The sequence below is a fragment of the Pelodiscus sinensis genome, chromosome 2, assembly GCF_049634645.1.
Source record: "Pelodiscus sinensis isolate JC-2024 chromosome 2, ASM4963464v1, whole genome shotgun sequence".
NCBI classification, from domain to species: domain Eukaryota; kingdom Metazoa; phylum Chordata; order Testudines; family Trionychidae; genus Pelodiscus; species Pelodiscus sinensis.
Genome location: NC_134712.1, coordinates 97,078,236 through 97,095,380, shown reverse-complemented (window position 1 = coordinate 97,095,380; position 17,145 = coordinate 97,078,236). Strand labels below are relative to the sequence as shown.

The window sequence follows — 17,145 nt, the reverse complement described above, 5'->3', positions numbered from 1 at the left end:
TACTGTCCATGCTGGCCTCTAGTCCACCCTCTGAACTACTATATTATGCTTTAGGTCAGCAATTTTGCTGCACAAATGCCTGCTAATTAATTAAGACACTCAGTTCTTTATTAATGGCTGTTGAGTTGGGATATGAAGTGTAGGCATAAACAATGCTAAAAGAGTGTAGGTCTTTGTCTCTCTCTAGTGGCTAGTCCTCATAAAGGGCTTATAAGGTCATTTAACTTATATAATTAGGGCCCGGGCTGCTAGTACTGAAGGTGAATTGATTTACAAGCTGTTCATCCTGAACTACGGCAGTTGCCTTAAAGTCACCGCCTTGAGTATATGCCGCACAGTGTGACATGTCCATTAATGACTGTGCTGTGCTCCTAACCCATAGCACATCTACACAAGCTGCATTTATTTGATGTGAATTTTAGTTTTGTTTTCTCATTTTTCCAAGTAGGACAAAATGTCAGCCAAGTTGATTGATTTTACTCAGGTAAGTAAACTGATTAAAATCACAGCTTGTTCATTATGATTAAATGTATTTACATATGTGTTTGCAGGATCATGACCTAAATGTGTACAATGTGGGTAAAAAATAATGAGAAGAGGATATGGTGAAGGAGGTCAGTGGCTACAGGAACAGAATTAAGGCCATGCAAAAACCTACCTATATGAGTAACTTTCTTCAAACTTTCCTTTCACTTAGGTCATGTTGCAAATATGCTTAAAAGTTTGTGATCTTAGGTTAGGCGTCTCAAAGAGTCAGAGTCTATTTTCACAGTTGATCTAACTTTAGGTGAAGGTGCTTTTAATTGCCATGCCTTGTTGGTAAAAATTATAAATTGTTCACATTATTGACATCAGTGATGTGTTAATCTCATGGAATTTTGCAATCTTCACCGTATGCAAGTTCACCAGAGTCACTCTTGCAAGAACAAAGTAGCTTTTTGCAGTGGTGAAACTGGAATGCTGCCTTCACGAAAATATAAAGATAGGTTTCACCTGCAAAATACTGGCTTCTAGCATGTGGGGAAATGGATATAGTTCATATGGAAATAATTCAAATTAAAACATTTGCTCTCTGTAAGTGGCTTCATCACTGGTAAAGATCTTTGTGCAGCTTTGTTTACCTCTACTGCACATTAGCAGGGACCTTATGGAGTGTGTCCCTTTCCTCTGGAGCACTGAGCAGGGATCATCTGTTAGGACTGAGTGGGCATATCCCATATGATTTGTCAGAAAGCTGTACTAATTTCCAGAATGGTGTGCTCTGACAGTATGATATGGAACTTACTGCATGTTGTCTGTGACTTCTTATAGTATCATATTCACAGCTGTGAAGATGAAAACAAAAAGTTATTTACTAAAGCAAGACAATAAAATAATAAAAATCTCGACAAAAATCCTTGAGACAGTGAAGCTAAGGCTGGGACTCCACAATAGTAACTGTAATGGTCAAAATGGATAAAAATCTGTCTTTGAATAGCCTGGAAGATTATTATTGATTTAATTATTTATCTAAAATATTTTTACCCTGCCTCTCTATTTAAATTATTCAAGGTGGCTTACAAAATGTTCAAAACACAAAATAAATATATATAGAAAATTAAAATATGAGACCCCGGGGGCATAGAATATTAGTACTATGCATAAACAGAAAGGAAATTCAAACATCTGAAAATATGGAAGTTCATGAATAATATTCTCAAACCACCTTAAATATGTCCATGTATAGACAACCTGAAAAAATCAGAAAGTTAGACTATTTTACTCACCTTTTACAAAAAGTGTCTTCTTATCAGTGACCACAAAAGCTCTCTTGACTTCAGTGGGTTTGAATGGAATGAATTTAGCCTAATAAATCTTACTAGCACCTATTCCTTGAAGTCATGGCCTAACATCTGTCTTGGGTTCCTTTTAAGTTTAACCTTAACTCTGAATTTCCTGGCTTATAATGCTTGTTTTTTGATAACTACAACATGTTTGTAAAGGATTTTAGCATTTCAGTTACTGGTCCATCAATTCTCAGAATGTTTCTGTGACACTGAAAAGCTTTTTTTGATGATTTACAAAGGGATTTTTGAATTTATTCGAATATTTCTCCCACTACTTCCTGTGCCTTTATGTAGTAACTAAGGCAATTTGGCTTTAAAGACGAAAAGATACAAGAATAGCACCAATAAAATTGTTTTAAAAAATTTAAGTAATTTTCAAAAAGCTTTTCAGAGAAATGGTCTGAGGTAAATAAGATAAAGTTCAATAAGGACAAATGCAAAGTACTCCACTTGGGAGGCACAATCAGTTTCACACATACAGAATGTAAAGTGACTGTCTAGGAAGGAATACTGTAGAAAGAGATCTAGGGGCCATAGAGGACCATAAGCTAAATATAAGTCAACAGTGTGATAGTATAAAACGTGATAGTATAGATAATTGCATGTGTTACATTCACATACACAAAAAACCCCTATGTATTAAAAAAAACCTTATTAAGGTTTTAAGGTCAAGCCCTCAAAAGCCTGGAAATACTAGCATTAAGGTTGCCTGGGCAACCCTAATGAGGCCTGCTTAAGTGTATGCCTGATGATACAGTCTTTAATTCCATGATCCTTTATTGTGTTTTTTACCATAGGATGCCTGGCTTACTCCGAGCACTGGATGGATAGTGCTCCTTGTCACTCAATGTATGGTATGTGTCTTGTTTACTGCATGCTATTCAAACCTGTTCTGAAGGCAGGAATTATTCATTTCCCTATGGGCATTTCTGTGGAGCCTATTGCTCTAATAGTATCATAGATGTTAAGGCCAGAAAGGACTAATGTGATCATCTAGTCTGACTTCCTGTCATAGCAGGCCAGTGAACTTCACTCACTCCTTTAAATAGATCCCTAACCTCTGGTAATATCTGATTGCTTCACAAATGCTAATGAATTGCTTTTCACAACACCCCTGTAAGGTGAGGGGTTGACATTAAACCCATTTTACAGATGTAGAATGGAGGCACAGAGAAATTAAGCTCCATAGTACTCACTAACTTGAAGTGCTCACCATTTCTGAAAGTACAGAGTCCCAAGTCAGGCCCCCACAAAAACAGGCACACACAATTAGTGACCATCTATGAAAAGTAGCCAGCATCTCACATAAACTGTGGCAGAGCCAAGAATAGAATCCAGTTCTCCTGGGCAGTTTTTAGACGCTTTAATCATGAGACTTTTCTCTTCCTGAAATCCTTTGCCTCATTCCCTATACACCTTCTCATTTCCACAGCAAAAGAAGCAGTGTTCATACAGCCAACTGCCTCCTGATTCATCCCCAGAATATGTCCATCATGTGCACTGAATGAGGCAGGAGTGCTGTGGAAAACTTGTACGAGATCATGTAAAGACTGCATTAGAATGCATGTGCACAAGAGGCCAAATTTTTGTTGCACATACTCTCCTTGCCCACCTCTGGTTCTTGTCCTCTGGACGTTTGGGTCAGATGGCTTTATTTTCCATGCTGCCTTGGCACCGATGGGGAACAGAAAACAGAGGCAGAACAGGCTCTCTGATCTCAATTTAGGTGTGTGGCTCTACCTCAGCCTGAAACATGGCAAGCAAGCATAGAAGGGAAAATCTGGATTTGACCCAGCTTCTAATCTGAAGAGAGCATCTTCTGTTATTTTGTGGGGATGGCAAATGCACACTCTGGTCAGCACTAACACTTATAAAATGTAAGAAGTTTCTATTGAGCATATAAAAACTGAGATTTTTTTTCCCAGTGGTTTATGAGTTGGCCAAATTCTGACAGGTTTGCCCATGAACAGCAAGAGGTACCTCCCTAAAGAAAGATTCCCCTTCTAAATTTCAAGTCTCTGCTCTAAAGTATGAGAATGCCAAAGCTTCTCAAAGAAATGGTTGCCAGATTTTTTTGAACAGCATAAAACAATGTATTTTTCCTTGTTCTTGGAAACAGCAGAGTTGTTATGGCTTAAATTTTCCAGAAACATTCAGCTTCAGGCAGACACAGGCATAAAATAGTTCACCTTGGACAGTTAAAGTTTGGCAACGTTATAAGAATCTGAAAACAAAGTCTTATAATGGGAAGTGTCAGGCAACCTGATCTTGGCCATTGCTTGTTTACTACTTGCCTGTGTAAACAATCCGTACAATGCAAGTAGCTCCTTCTCTCTGAACATTCCTTCAGCTCCAATCCTGCAAAAAATGTTCATATTTGCTGTACTTTAAACACATCAGCTAATGCTTAGGACTGGATTCTGCATATTGGTATTCACACTGTTCTGTTGAAGTCATCTGAGGGAAGAACTTGGCCATTACAGTGCAAATTCTCTTCACAGCATTTCTGGTGTTATCATGCAGGCACAAGGAAATATGAGATTTTTAAATGGATATATGATGTCTTTGAGATACCTTCAAGAAAATGCAACTGTAGAGAATTGTAACTCTCCACTGACTGCATTTTGTGAGTTATCACACAGACAGGTGGATTTTGTTTGTGTGTCCTGCTGCCCCCCTAGGTATACATAATTTCCTCTATTGTTATTCCTCACTGAGCTCACTCTACAATTCCTCTTCCAGCTTTTTTATCATCATGAGAAATGAAGCTATAGCCCCTACTCTAGAAGCCCTATGTCCTGGGAATCCACCTTCCTCAGAAAATGATTTCACCTGCTGGCTGTCAGGCTTCTTCAGACACCCAGCTCTAGCTGTTCATGCCCATTCCTGCTTCTTCTACAGGTTAAGCCTCTAAAGTCCGGGACTCTCTGGTCCGGCAACATCTGTGTCTGGTAGGACACAGAGAGTCCCAGCTGGCCAGGTTAAGGGGCTAGGCTGGTGGTGGGGAGTGCAGCCCTGGCAGCTGGTGTGGTAGAGAGCAGAGCCCCAGGCTAGGGCTGGTGGTGGGGGGTGAAGTCCTCTGGGGGCTGCAGGTAGTGGGGCAAGCATCCAGGAATGCAGCCCTGGTTGAGTGAGCACAGTGGGGAACGCAGCCCTGACCAAACCAATACTGTGGGGAGCACAGCCCCGGCTGAATCAGAGGCAGTGGGGCTGGCAGTGCACAGGAGTGCAGCCCCAACCAGGGCTAGCACAGTGCAATGGGTCATGCAATACCGGCAGGGCTGGCACAGCAAAGAGTGTAGCCCTGGCCAGGCTGGAGACAGTGGGACCTGACACCCCCAGCACAGTGAGGAGCATAGCCCAGCCCCACAGATAAGAGTGCAGCCCAGCATCACGTTTGCTTTTTTTGCAGCAGTGTCACACTGTTGACTCATATTTAACTTGTGGTCCACCTTGACTCCTAGATCCCTTTCTGCAGTTCTCCGTCCTAGATAGTCACTTCCCGTCCTCCCATTTGTTATTTGTATTACAAGTAGCACCCAGGAACTCCAAGAATGGACCAGAAGCCCATTTTTTGGTTTCATTTTGAGACCTCAATTAACTTATTTTCCTAAAAAATGTAAAAACTCAAATTCGGCAGAGGAGTAAGATGTGTGCCAAATATTTCTCTCTAATACAAGGTCTTTCTTGGACAAGAGCCTGTCAGCGGGCCGAATCTGGCCCACCTAGCTCTTTTATCCAGCCTGCGTGGCAGTTTCTGGTCCCGCCCACTAGTGTGTTACATGTCAGCCCTTTCAACTGCTTCTATTTGAAGGGCTCGCACCTTCCCCGTGGCTGCCAGGCAAGCATTAGCAGCCACAGGAACAGCACAAGCTGTTTAAATAGAAGCAGTTGAAAGGGCTTGCACCTCTCCGGCAGCTCCCAGGCAACGCGCTAGCAGCAGGACCGGGAGCTGCGAGTCTTTTCAACTGCTTCTATTCAAAGGGCTCGTGCCTTCCTGGTGGCAGCTAAGGCAAAAGCCCTTTAAAAAGAAGCAGCTGAAAGGGCTTGCATCTCTTGCCCCACTGTGTTGCCTGGGAGCTGAAGGGGAGGCCCAAGCCCTTTCACATGTTTCTATTTAAAGGCCCAGCTCCTTCGGAGCCTCTCCTTCCCCGCTTTCTGCCCGAGGCCTCGCCCCTTCCAAGGCAGCCCATGACCACTTCAAGAATGTATGAAGTGGCCCCTCTTCAAAAATGATTGACCACCCCTGATTTAGAGGCTTACCTGACTTAGGGTGACAAGATGTCCTGTTTTCAAAGGCACAGTCCTACAGTTAAGTCCTCTTGCAGGTGTCCCTACTTTTTCTTTAAAATGGGCCCATTGTTCTGTATTTTCTGTCTCTCCCCTCTCATCAGTACTGGTGAGTCCTACTGCTGGCTGGATCCTTGCTCACCAGCAGCCCATCCACCAGCGAGGTGTGTGTGTGGGGGGGGGGGGGGGGGAAGGGGGCACGGTACAGTGGCTGACGATCGGGGTGCTGTGCAAGGCTGGTGGTTGGGCATATTTACTGCATGTGGGGCTAACCACCCTCCCTGCTGGTCCATCAGTGCAGTGCCTGCCTGCTGCATGCTGGCTCTTGGCCTGCAGTGCCCCACTCCATCCTATTTCTAGCCAGCACTGGCTGCTTTCTGTGGTGGCTGGTGGGTGCAGGCAGGCGGTGGCTAGTTACATGATGCCCACCCATCTGCCCTTTACATGTTTCCCGCCTCACTGTCCTCTCCCTATTGTGCGCCTTTACCCTTCTCAGCTCCTCCATATCTCCCCTTCCTCAGTGGGGTGAATACTACACCCAGCACTGTGCAGAGAACCAGACCTTGGTCAGATCACTCAGCTCATCAAAAGCTTGGCCAGCAGGCTCCTTCCTTCCCTCACTGCCTCTGACTGGGCTGATGCTCCAGGTCCTCTGGCCCAGCATGTTGGCCAGGAGAAGCCAAGCCCTATATGTGCCAAAGCCCCATACAGCGCTAGCATGGTGATGCTTCTCTGCCCCTCAGCTAAGCTCTGAAGTGGTGGAGGAGAAGCTATTTCCAGCTTGTTTGCATCCCAATCCTGAACGCTCCCTTTTCACACACCACCCCCACCAACACTCCTGAGAGAGGGTGGAGCTGGTCTGTTCCCTAGGCATCCTCCCTTCCTGAGCCGCCTTTCTGGCTGGGTTCACCAAAGCCCCTGCAGTCAGGTTGCCTGGTCCCTAGGGCATAATGCATCCTTAGAACTTAACACCTTTCTGCCCATGCTGAAGCCAGGGAACAGGAGATAGCTGGGTTCTGTTGGTGGTCAACAGGAGCTTGGAGATATTAGGTGACTTTCCATGGACAGGAAGGGACAAGCTGCTTCTAGCCACAGGGGAGCAGAGTATGGAAGGAGAAGGGAAGTTATGACTTCTGAAAAGACATGGGCCAAGTAATTCCTATCTCTGACCTTCCTGGCAGCAGTTTACATCATTTCCCTCCTGCACAGTGCCGAAAGGCTGCTGCTGGCCATGTTGTAACCTGAACCCTCACAGAAATCTGAGGTAGGTGGTAGGAGTGCTGTGACCCTGCATGTCCCCTTCAAAAGACACAGCTCCAGGTACCAGGTGAGGTGGGTCCAAATGGGGGCTCTGTCAGGCATGGAAGATGGAGAGCACTGTGTTGAGTCTGGTTGGTCAGCCGCCCTCACACCCACGTGAGAGAGGTGTACAGAAATGTGTGTGTCACCTCTCCCTGTGCAGACCTTAAAGAAAAGAGGGTGCTACGCAGTACTTCTTTACAAGAGAAGCTCAGTCAACTTGATGTTAATTTGAACGTTTGTACTGCATAGTTCTGATTAATTGTCATTGAACTTGCTTGAAGATGAGTAATTTTACCAGGTGTCCCATATTCAGCATAAAGAAATATGGTCACCCTAACTTGGCATCATTACAGGCTACTTTGTTCTGGAAAAAAGGCTGGCTATCCTGTGCCAGACTAAGCTGCTTAGGCCTGGTCTACACACAGTTTTTGGACCACTTTAATTATTTGATTTCGGGGCCGGGGGGTGGGGGACAGGGAGTGAGAGAAAGAGAGAGAGAGAGATCCTTGCTACCAAACAATCCTTATGAATCAGACCCTGTGTCAGATCCTATGCTGGAAAAGTTCTTGTTTTCTGGGCCCAATTCTAATGTAGCATAAGGTGGAGGAAATCTCACAAGGACAGCTGATCTTATGAGATTTCCAACTTTTGGGCCAAAATCTTGAAAATACAGTTGACAAGTTTTCAGTGCCTTGAGACCTGAGCTTTGATTCAGCCTTGACCCCAAACCTTAGTCTAATGCAGCTGCAAACACCTCCTTCAAAGTTAATTGGTAAATCTCATATTTTTGTGTGTGTGTAACTTAGAGAAGATGAAAAGATAGTCATCCCTCTGCCCATTTCCTTCAAAGCAGTGTTTTTGATTCTTCAGAATGTATCACAACCTGCACCTTTCCTCAGATGTGGTATCTAAGGCTATGTCTACACAGCAGTGTTATTTTGGAATAACTAATGTTATTTCGAAATAATAGTGAGCTGGAGGATTACTTACTCTGACTCCTGTAATCCTCATTTTATGAGGAATAAAGGAGGTCAAAGGAAGAGTGTTTTTCCTTCGACTTCCTGCTGTGTTGACAGCGCCAAAAGCTGAATTAAGCTATTTCGACTTCAGCTACACAATTGACATAGCTCAAGTTGCATAGCTTAATTCGACTTTAGCCCTGCTGTGTAGACGTGCCTTTAGGGATACATGCATTCCATTTGTTATTACAGATTCCATAGTGACCAAAAGGAATACTGCCGCTGGAGTCTCCATACACAGAGCATACAGCTATATTACTAACTCAGCTTTCTAGCTGCATTTCATTATCATTAATATTCTGCAAAGAATAGAATGTTAAGCTTTTACTTGAATCTTTGATGGGTCAAAGCTGTTCTCCTAGAGTAGCCCTGACATCTCTCTTCCCTCCCCCCTTTCATCCTGTCTCGCAGAATCTTCTCCAAGACTCCTTGCCGGCCTTCAATAAGGACAATATGTGTTGTGTAGCAGCTGCAAAAGGCCTCACAAATGCTGGCTGACAAGAAGTGACAGCCCTGTATATCTCTCACTGGCACTGACAGCTGACAGATGGATACCACTCACACACAGAAAAAAAGCCCCCAGGATGATTCGCCAACATTACTCTCTGTTCATAGGGGCCACATTTGATTGAGTGCTGCTCAGAATAATAAACCCTTGTCGATCGGTTGCAGAGCCAGTTTGCTCACAATGTCCTGATTTTCCCCCTCCCGTGAAACATGTACAAACATATAAACTGAAGCCTGGTTTTGTGGGGTTGTTTTCCCTTAGCTTTATTTTTTTGAGGGGGAGGGGGAAACTATCTAGCTTTATGCAGCTGCTTGTTAGATAAAGAGAGTGATCAGTATATAACTTAGCAATACCGTGCTCTGGTTTTGCTCCTTGATAATTCCTTCATCTCCCCCCAATCTGTTTGTTATTATCCTTCAGATTGTTTTTATTCCTTTCCATAAATCAACCCATCTTTAAAAGCGTTGCTGGTTGGTTAGTCGGAAGACAGTAACATAAAACTGGACAAGGATGCATGTTGATGCAAAAAGCAAGGGAGGGAGAGAGAGAGTGATAAACAAAAAGAGACATCCATCCATATGGATAGATGGATATAGACAGAGAAGGGGGGGGGAAAGGAAACAGAAAGAGAAGGTTTCTATAATCATAGTAACTGAAATCTTCCCAATATGTTTCTTTTAAGAGTTCTGAGGAAGATGATTTCTCTAGCTTGTGCTGTATCTCTTCTGTTGCACAAATTGCTCAATTATTTGTACCCCAGGAGGTAGGTAGTATTGCCAAAAGTCATTTTCTCTTGGGAGAAAGCGTTCTCTGTGGTTTGACTCTTGCAAAACTGCAGAATATAACTTGAATAGAAGACACATGCTTAAGGATGGGGAATCAGCAACTTGACTGAGATAAATGAGAAGAAAGAATTCACTTTTTAATGTGATGGCTAAAACATATAATAATAATGATTCTTAGCGCTTACCTATGTATTTCAAAGCACTTCACAAAAGCGACGAAGAAAAAATATCCCTATTCTTCAGATGGCAAAACGGAGGTATAGAGAAGTAAAGGCTTGCATTTTCAATACCCATTCACTCTTTGGGGGTACCCAGAGTAAGTCACATAGGGGCCTAATTTTGGGTCTTCAGCTCCTCTGAAATTAGGAAACTCGGATTTGATGTCAAGCAATTGAGGTCCCATATTAGTGAACACATTTGTAAGGACAGCTTTTACAAGGTTTTTAGCCTCCTAAAGAAGCATCTAGGCACTTACTAGATTTTCAAAGGCAGTTTGGCACCCAACCCCATTGATTTCACAAGGAGCTAAGCACTTAAGCATTTTTTAAAATGCTACTAGCTGCCTATCTTCATGTTCGAGCACGTAAATATCTTTAAATATGTGGTCCTAAGAGATTAGGCAAATCAGAGATGGGGCTGGCAATAGAAAACAGTTGTGAAACCCTATTCCCACTGAAGTCAATGGCAAAGCTCCCATTGGCTTCAACGAGGCCACAATTTTACCTGAGGTCACCTAATTTCTGTTAGGCCACAATGCTTTTCTCTTTAGTTAATATGGTGAAATTAGTAGTGGGGGCTGTCAATTTATTCTGCTTAATGAAGGAAATAATCTGTAGAAGGTATAAAATAAATAATTGGTGGGGTAAGCTACTGTAAATATTTCCCATTTATAGAAGGGTACACAACAGGTATGATCCACAGCTATTGGTATTGGGCTACTGTGTTCTATGGATGTATCACCACCAAGGGAAGGTAACATTAAGGCCCCATCTTCACTAAACGGAAGATCAATGCTGCTGCAATTGAGCTTCTGCAGTTCGATTTAGCGAGTCTAGTTAAAACTCACTAAATCAAACTCAGAAGGTGTCCCTACTGGTGGCTGGTATTCTTGCTTGTGCAAGGCATAAGGGAAGCCAATGGGAGGGTTTGCTCCTGTTGGCCTCCTGCTGCGGAAATGACAGGGAAACTTGAAACAAGGTACATCGATTTCAGCTATGTAATTAATATAACTGGAGTTGCATATCTTGATTCAATGTTTGCTTTTAGTGTAGACCTGGCTTAAGATGAAGCCACAGCTAGGCACTGGATCATTGCATTCTCGAGACATCCCCACTCACCCTAAGTCTCCTGTTTTAAAAGTAGCTCTAATGCCCACATCCCAGGGTTGTGTCAAAGGAAACCAACATAACCTAGGAGACAATGAGGCCTGTTGTACAGCTCCAGAGTCCCAAACACAACAGGGAGAAAATCAGGCCAGTGGGGTTAGAAAATTAGCCAGTGGGGTTAGAAAAGCTTCTGGGTGCTTCTAGTCTTACAGCAGATTGTGAGATTCTAGAGTGTGTATTCACGGGCCTACAAGTCTGGTGCGCAGTATGGTCACAAGCCATCCTCCCCAGGTACAGTCCATCATGCGCATGAACTCTAAAAGCGCCATGCTCTTTAGTAAAGAGAAATTATGTAGAAGCAGATTCTACTTGTAACATTTAAAGGCCAGACTGAGAGCAGGCCCCGCACAGACAGGCATGGCAGAAAAGAACATAAGATGCCTGTAACCTTGTCTGACTGTGAATCTTTCCTTGTGGTGACTGTATTCTGGGGGTCACAAGGACTGCTTTCTTGGTCTCTTGTCTCTTGTGAGCAGGATGCTCCCAAAGCAGATGGAGATGGGCAGAGTGGAGGGTGGGATAAAAAAAATTCTCTATTTGAGCAGGAAGAGAAATCTTGGAGGAGAGTGTGCACCCTCAATATGTATGGAGAAGCCCAAGGAGATATTCTGTCTACCTTAGATATTAACCTCTCCAGTACTCGTCCTGTGGCATTATGACTTCAAACTACCTCCTAACCAGAGCTTAACCTTGAGAACAAAATTGCAATCTCATACCCACAATACAATCAAATCAATCCAATAGCAAATGAAAGTAGATGGAAGCAGAGAGGAATAACAGAAAGGACAATTTTTGTTTTGCCTTTCTGAAGTGTTCCAGTTTTTTCTTTTGACTGGATGTGTGATTCACCCTTCACATGTGATATAATAGCCCCCTTTTATATTTCTCAAATATACAACTGAAGAAATGTTAATATTTTAACTAATAATAGCTAGTCTAGACAGATAACATGAGATATCTACATGACTTCCCCAAAGTGGGGGGCGGGAAGCTGTATTTAGCTTTAATAGGGTTTGAAGATTTGTCTGATACAATAGATGCACGTGGCAGGGAAAACGGAGGTGAAGTGTACAGAACACAATGTCTGTCAGTATCCTACAGGCCAAAGGATTGCTTGTAGATAATCATGGATTAATTGTGAATGTAAAGAAAGAGACACTTTTTCTTTATCAAAGCTGTTGCCTCAGGGCAAACTCCAGTGCCATGAAAGCCGAAATGTTTTCTTTTATCAGAGTTCCTTTCCTGGCACCTGAAATTATTTCTTTCATGTCTCCTTGTGAAGAATGAGGGAGCACACAGCTCCCCAGAGATGAGCGATTGTTACCATGGTCTCATAACATATTGGCAGCTTATGTGGCATCGTTGTACACCTGTCACTCCAAGAGAGCTCAATGCAGATGTGGCATGAAAGCATAAGTTCAACCACTTGGAAGCTTTCCCCATCTGACCTCTCCTCCCCCTCCAAATACACATACATGCACACAAACATGCAGCCCTTACCCCGCACAATATTTGACTGTTTTTCAGTCCACACATACGTGAGTGCACTCAAACGTGATCAGGCCTGTTTAATGCAATGAACCTGCATTAGCATTTCTGCAGGGCAAACACAAGTAAACAGAAATGTGCTGCAAAAAAAATGTTTTATACAAATTCCTTTGCCACTCAGGCAGAGAGAGGTTGCAGCACACAAATGAGCCAATTCCCTTGATCTGGAAGTGAACTAAGACCTTTTTAATGAAGACTCCAAGGGTGGGAGGGCAGAGAATGGAGAGCTTTTTATTTAGTTCCTGATTCTTTCAGGCTTTGAGCAACTCAAACCACTATTGTTGTAGGAGAAGGAGAACAGGGGCAAGTGCTGAACAGTGACATTCTGAGACATGCAGATGAAATTTTATTTTAATAAAAAGATTATGCTCTTGAGATTGGTTGAGCATGATCAGATAGATAGTCTTAGGAGTTTTAGGATTTGTATATTTGTGACGAGAGAAGACATGCAGAAGGAAATTGGCAGGAAGTATGGTATATAGCATGGGATGTAGAAGAAAATATGTTAATCTTGTGTATGTTTGTGGAGGGAGTGGGGTTTTGAATACATGTCTATTTTACTGTAATGTGTAGGTTGAGGTGAACTGGATTTGCCCATGTGAATGATCTAACATTTTTGGCCAGTGAGATACAATGTTTAGTGCAAATGACAGAAAATTCAAAGTTTTTTTTAAAGCAAATTGGCAATTTAGCTCCTAGGCTAAAGCACAAACACTACCGTTTTTTTTTAGAGGGGGAGGGGGAATATGACAACAAGCCCAAAAGCATTCATCTTAGATTTGTAAATGCATCGCTTTATTGAACCATTTGTCCATTCTTATAAGCTGATTTATAATAACTGTAATGTGATTCATCATGTCATCTTGTAAATAAATGTGACACTTCATTAAACACAGTAATCAAATTTAAGCAGTCCCACTTTCATGTTAACAACTGAGACCTTTACAATTCTATTGCTCTGGAGAGACTCCTACTATGCATCAAGGAAAAGAAAAGAAAAAAAAACCCAAGCAGTGCTAGGTTTCTTATGAGGTGGTTAAGAAACAAATATACTTTTAATAAGTAATAAAATGAAATGAAATGAAATTGTCAGAAATTTACTGTAACCAAGTTTTTACAAGACAGTCCTGTTGGGGTGTTTTATGCTAATAAGGATTGGACAGTTGGAACATTTTGGAAAATCTGTTGTAGGACTAACAAAACGCTTTTAGAGCCTGCATTTCAGAAGGAATTTTTTCATGCTATTTTTGTATTTGCCATCTGGAATGACATTGCAAGCTGGCAAACAGAAGAATAATGTGAGATATTTCCATCACATAGAGTTACTTACAGATTCATCGGGGAATGTAAGCATCTGAACATCAGTCAGATACCCATAATTATCCCAACTTTGACCTGCTTTGAGGGATCAAGCAGCCCCTGTATTAAAATTAGCTTTTCTTTTTGTTTAGAAAATGGTTGCATGCATCTCAGGAGTGATATGCAGTGAAGTGAAGCAAATTTCAGAGAAAAATCTATGACTGAGAAAGCAACGTGCTGTGTGAATGTAAGTTACTGGAAATATCTGCATTTATATCTTGGCTCTTAAATGATGGAATCCTATTTCAGTGTTAATTCTAGATTGCGGGTCAGATTCTGAGCTGCTGTAAATTTCTTTGGCTTCATTGACTTCGGTAAAGCTATGCTGGTTTCAATCAATTGTGGATTTGGCCAATCTTCCTTAACTGTACTCTCCATTGGACAACTTTAGGTAAGTTGCTAACTTTCATAGCCCTTTTCTCAGATTGGTAGTATTCTAGTAGGGATCGCTGGATGCAGAAGCAGCAAGTTCAGGGTTTCAAACTGAGAATTTGGAATTAAAAATGAAAGTTACGCATCTATTCTACTGATAAATGTACCCAGTATTTTAGAAAAAATATTAAGTAAAACCTCTGCCTACCTTTATACCACTCACTGTTTAACTGCAAGTTAGGGATATTCTAAGAATGTACCTAAAAATTCAAATCCACTCAAATTTGGGGCATAAAATATCAAATGAGATTGAGCTGTCTGAAGGTCATTTTCCAGCTCTGGACTCCCCTTTTAAACAATAACTTAAGGAGCAGCTTGTTCACGTATCACTGGATTTCACCATTGGATTCAACCCAAGATAAAAAAAAACATAGAATTCTGAGTAGACTATAAGGCTATGTCTACACTGCACGGTTATTTTGGAACAAGCTATTCTGGAATAGTTATCCTGAAATATCTTATTTTGAAATAGCATGTTTACACAGCAGAGAAGTCTCAAAATTAGTCCTAGGCAGGCTTCCCTAATGTGGACATGTTATCTCAAGCCCCAGGAGGAATAACTTAGAATGGCCCTGGTGAGGAGCTATTTTGAAATAGCAGAAGTGGAGCAGCTACACATGCCTTATTTCAAAATAGCTACTTTGGAATAGGCGTTATTCTCCACAGAATGAGGTTTACAGAAGTCGGAATATGCCATCCGTTATTTTGAAATTATTTCAAAATAATGGAATTGCTGTGTAGATGCTCGCATAGTTATTTTAGAATAACAGCCGTTATTCCGAAATAACTTTGCTGTGTAGACATGGCCTAAGGGAGCCATGGATACAATGAAATAGGGTACATCTACACTGCAATGCTGTTTTGAAATAACTAGCGCTATTCCAAAATAACTTAGTCCGCATCTACACAGCAGGCAGTTATTTTGAAATAGTGTCAAAATACTGTCAAGCTGGAGAACTTCTTACTCCCACTCCTGTAACCCCCATTGTATGAGGAATAAGGGAAGTCAGAGGAAGAGTGCTATATTTTAAAATAAGTGCTGTGTAGATGCTCCCTATTTTGAAATAAGCTATTTCGAAGTAAGATAGGCAATTAACGTAGCTCAATTTGTGTAGCTTATTTCGAGTTAAGCCCTGCTGTGTAGATGCACCCAGACAGTGCAAGGAGGCAGCAGGAGTTTTGAAAGGAAGTGCATGCAGAACTTGAACCTTTTATTAGATTTCTCCTGTGTAGGCAGAGTCTCTACAGCATAATCCCTGCTTCTGTGAGTTGCAGCTAGGGCTGACTATGGGCTGTTGCACAATACATCTCCCATGGAAATATGTGAAATAGGAAAGTGATTATATAAATGAAATAATGGTCAAAGGCCTATGAAATCCTGTGCGATGGAGGGACAAATCTCATACTTGACCAAGGTAGGAAAGGTTAATAGTCTGTCCTGGAGGCTGAAACTGGCCTGGCTTTCAACTTCTGCCAGTAATTTCAAACCTGGTGGAAGTGTACTTCAGACTGAGAGATACAGGGATGGAGGAAGCAGGATTCAGGGCTGAGCTACCTTACCAGAAAGAGTCTGGATTTGAAGCAAAGTGGACTTCAGGGGGTGTATGCTGAACATCCCGTACATAACTTTTTAACCAAGACAGACCTTAAGAAGGTAATTCATGGTGTTTGAATAGCATGACCATTTTGCAGTTATATAGAAAAACACCCATTCCCTTTATATAGTCCCCACCTCTCCAAGCCCCTTCTTCTATGTCTTCACTGTGCTGAGGGAGCCTTTGGTTACACTTATTTTTCAGCATTTCTTAAATTTTAGGTACTACCTCACAGTGCACTTTATATTCTTAGGCTTTGTCTATACTACAAGTTTTTGTGGCAGAGAGTATGCTAATGACGGACTCATTAGCATGAGTTGCGATGCCATTAGCATATTTTCTGCCGATGCTTTTTGCGCAAGAGGTTTTTGCACAAAAAGAAGCAGAGTAGTCACTTCCGTTTTGCGCAAGCTCCCTCCCCCCCCCCCCCCACCTCCAGCAGGAGAGATATAAGGATTTTGAGCAAAAGGGGGAGTTTGTGAAAAACGAAAGCAGCTACACTGCTTCTTTTTGCGCAAAAATCCCTTGCACAAAAAGCATCAGTAGAAAATATGCTAATGGCATCGCGACTCTTGCTAATGAGTCCATCATTGGCAGACTCTCTAGTTTGAATTAGGGTGGAAGTGTAGACATACCCTAAGTCTAATGAAAAAGAGAGAATTAAAAGGAAAGAGAGGGGGGAATTTTGGAGTAGGGAGGGAGGCTGGGTCTTGGTAAAAAAAAAAAAAATGGAAGCATTTATGGATAAGTCTAAGATAATTGTGGAGGCTTGGAAACCAGGGCAAAAGAAAGGGGCTTTCTAGTTGCATTGGTGGTTGTTTGGATATCTCCATGCAAGTTTTTGTGCCAGCAGCAAAATATTTCTGGAGAATTGGAAACATCTTCCATGATAGACACATTTCCTCATAAAAGGGCAAAAGAATAAGAAATGGACTAGAAAAGCCAAGATGGCCATGTGGAAGAAAACATTGTCCTCACTCTGAGTTTGTAAGCAACAAATAGCCAGAGGCAGTTTTATTACGAGCTGCAGCAAGGGAAAAACTGGTTCGGACAGGGGGGGGAGTCCCCCCTCACCGAGGCAGATCTTCGAATACGA

General features: G+C 42.2%; 1 long non-coding RNA gene across 1 annotated transcript in view; it reads left to right on the top strand.

Annotated features, from left to right (window-relative positions):
- The first annotated feature begins 375 nt into the window (after nucleotides 1-375).
- LOC142826751 (uncharacterized) overlaps nucleotides 376-17,145 on the top strand; it is a 108,272-nt gene continuing 91,502 nt past the window's right edge. The window contains exons 1-3 of the long non-coding RNA XR_012900983.1: nucleotides 376-484; nucleotides 2,624-2,680; nucleotides 14,115-14,209. This is a non-coding gene — a long non-coding RNA (uncharacterized LOC142826751). The remainder of the gene's footprint in view (nucleotides 485-2,623; nucleotides 2,681-14,114; nucleotides 14,210-17,145) is intronic.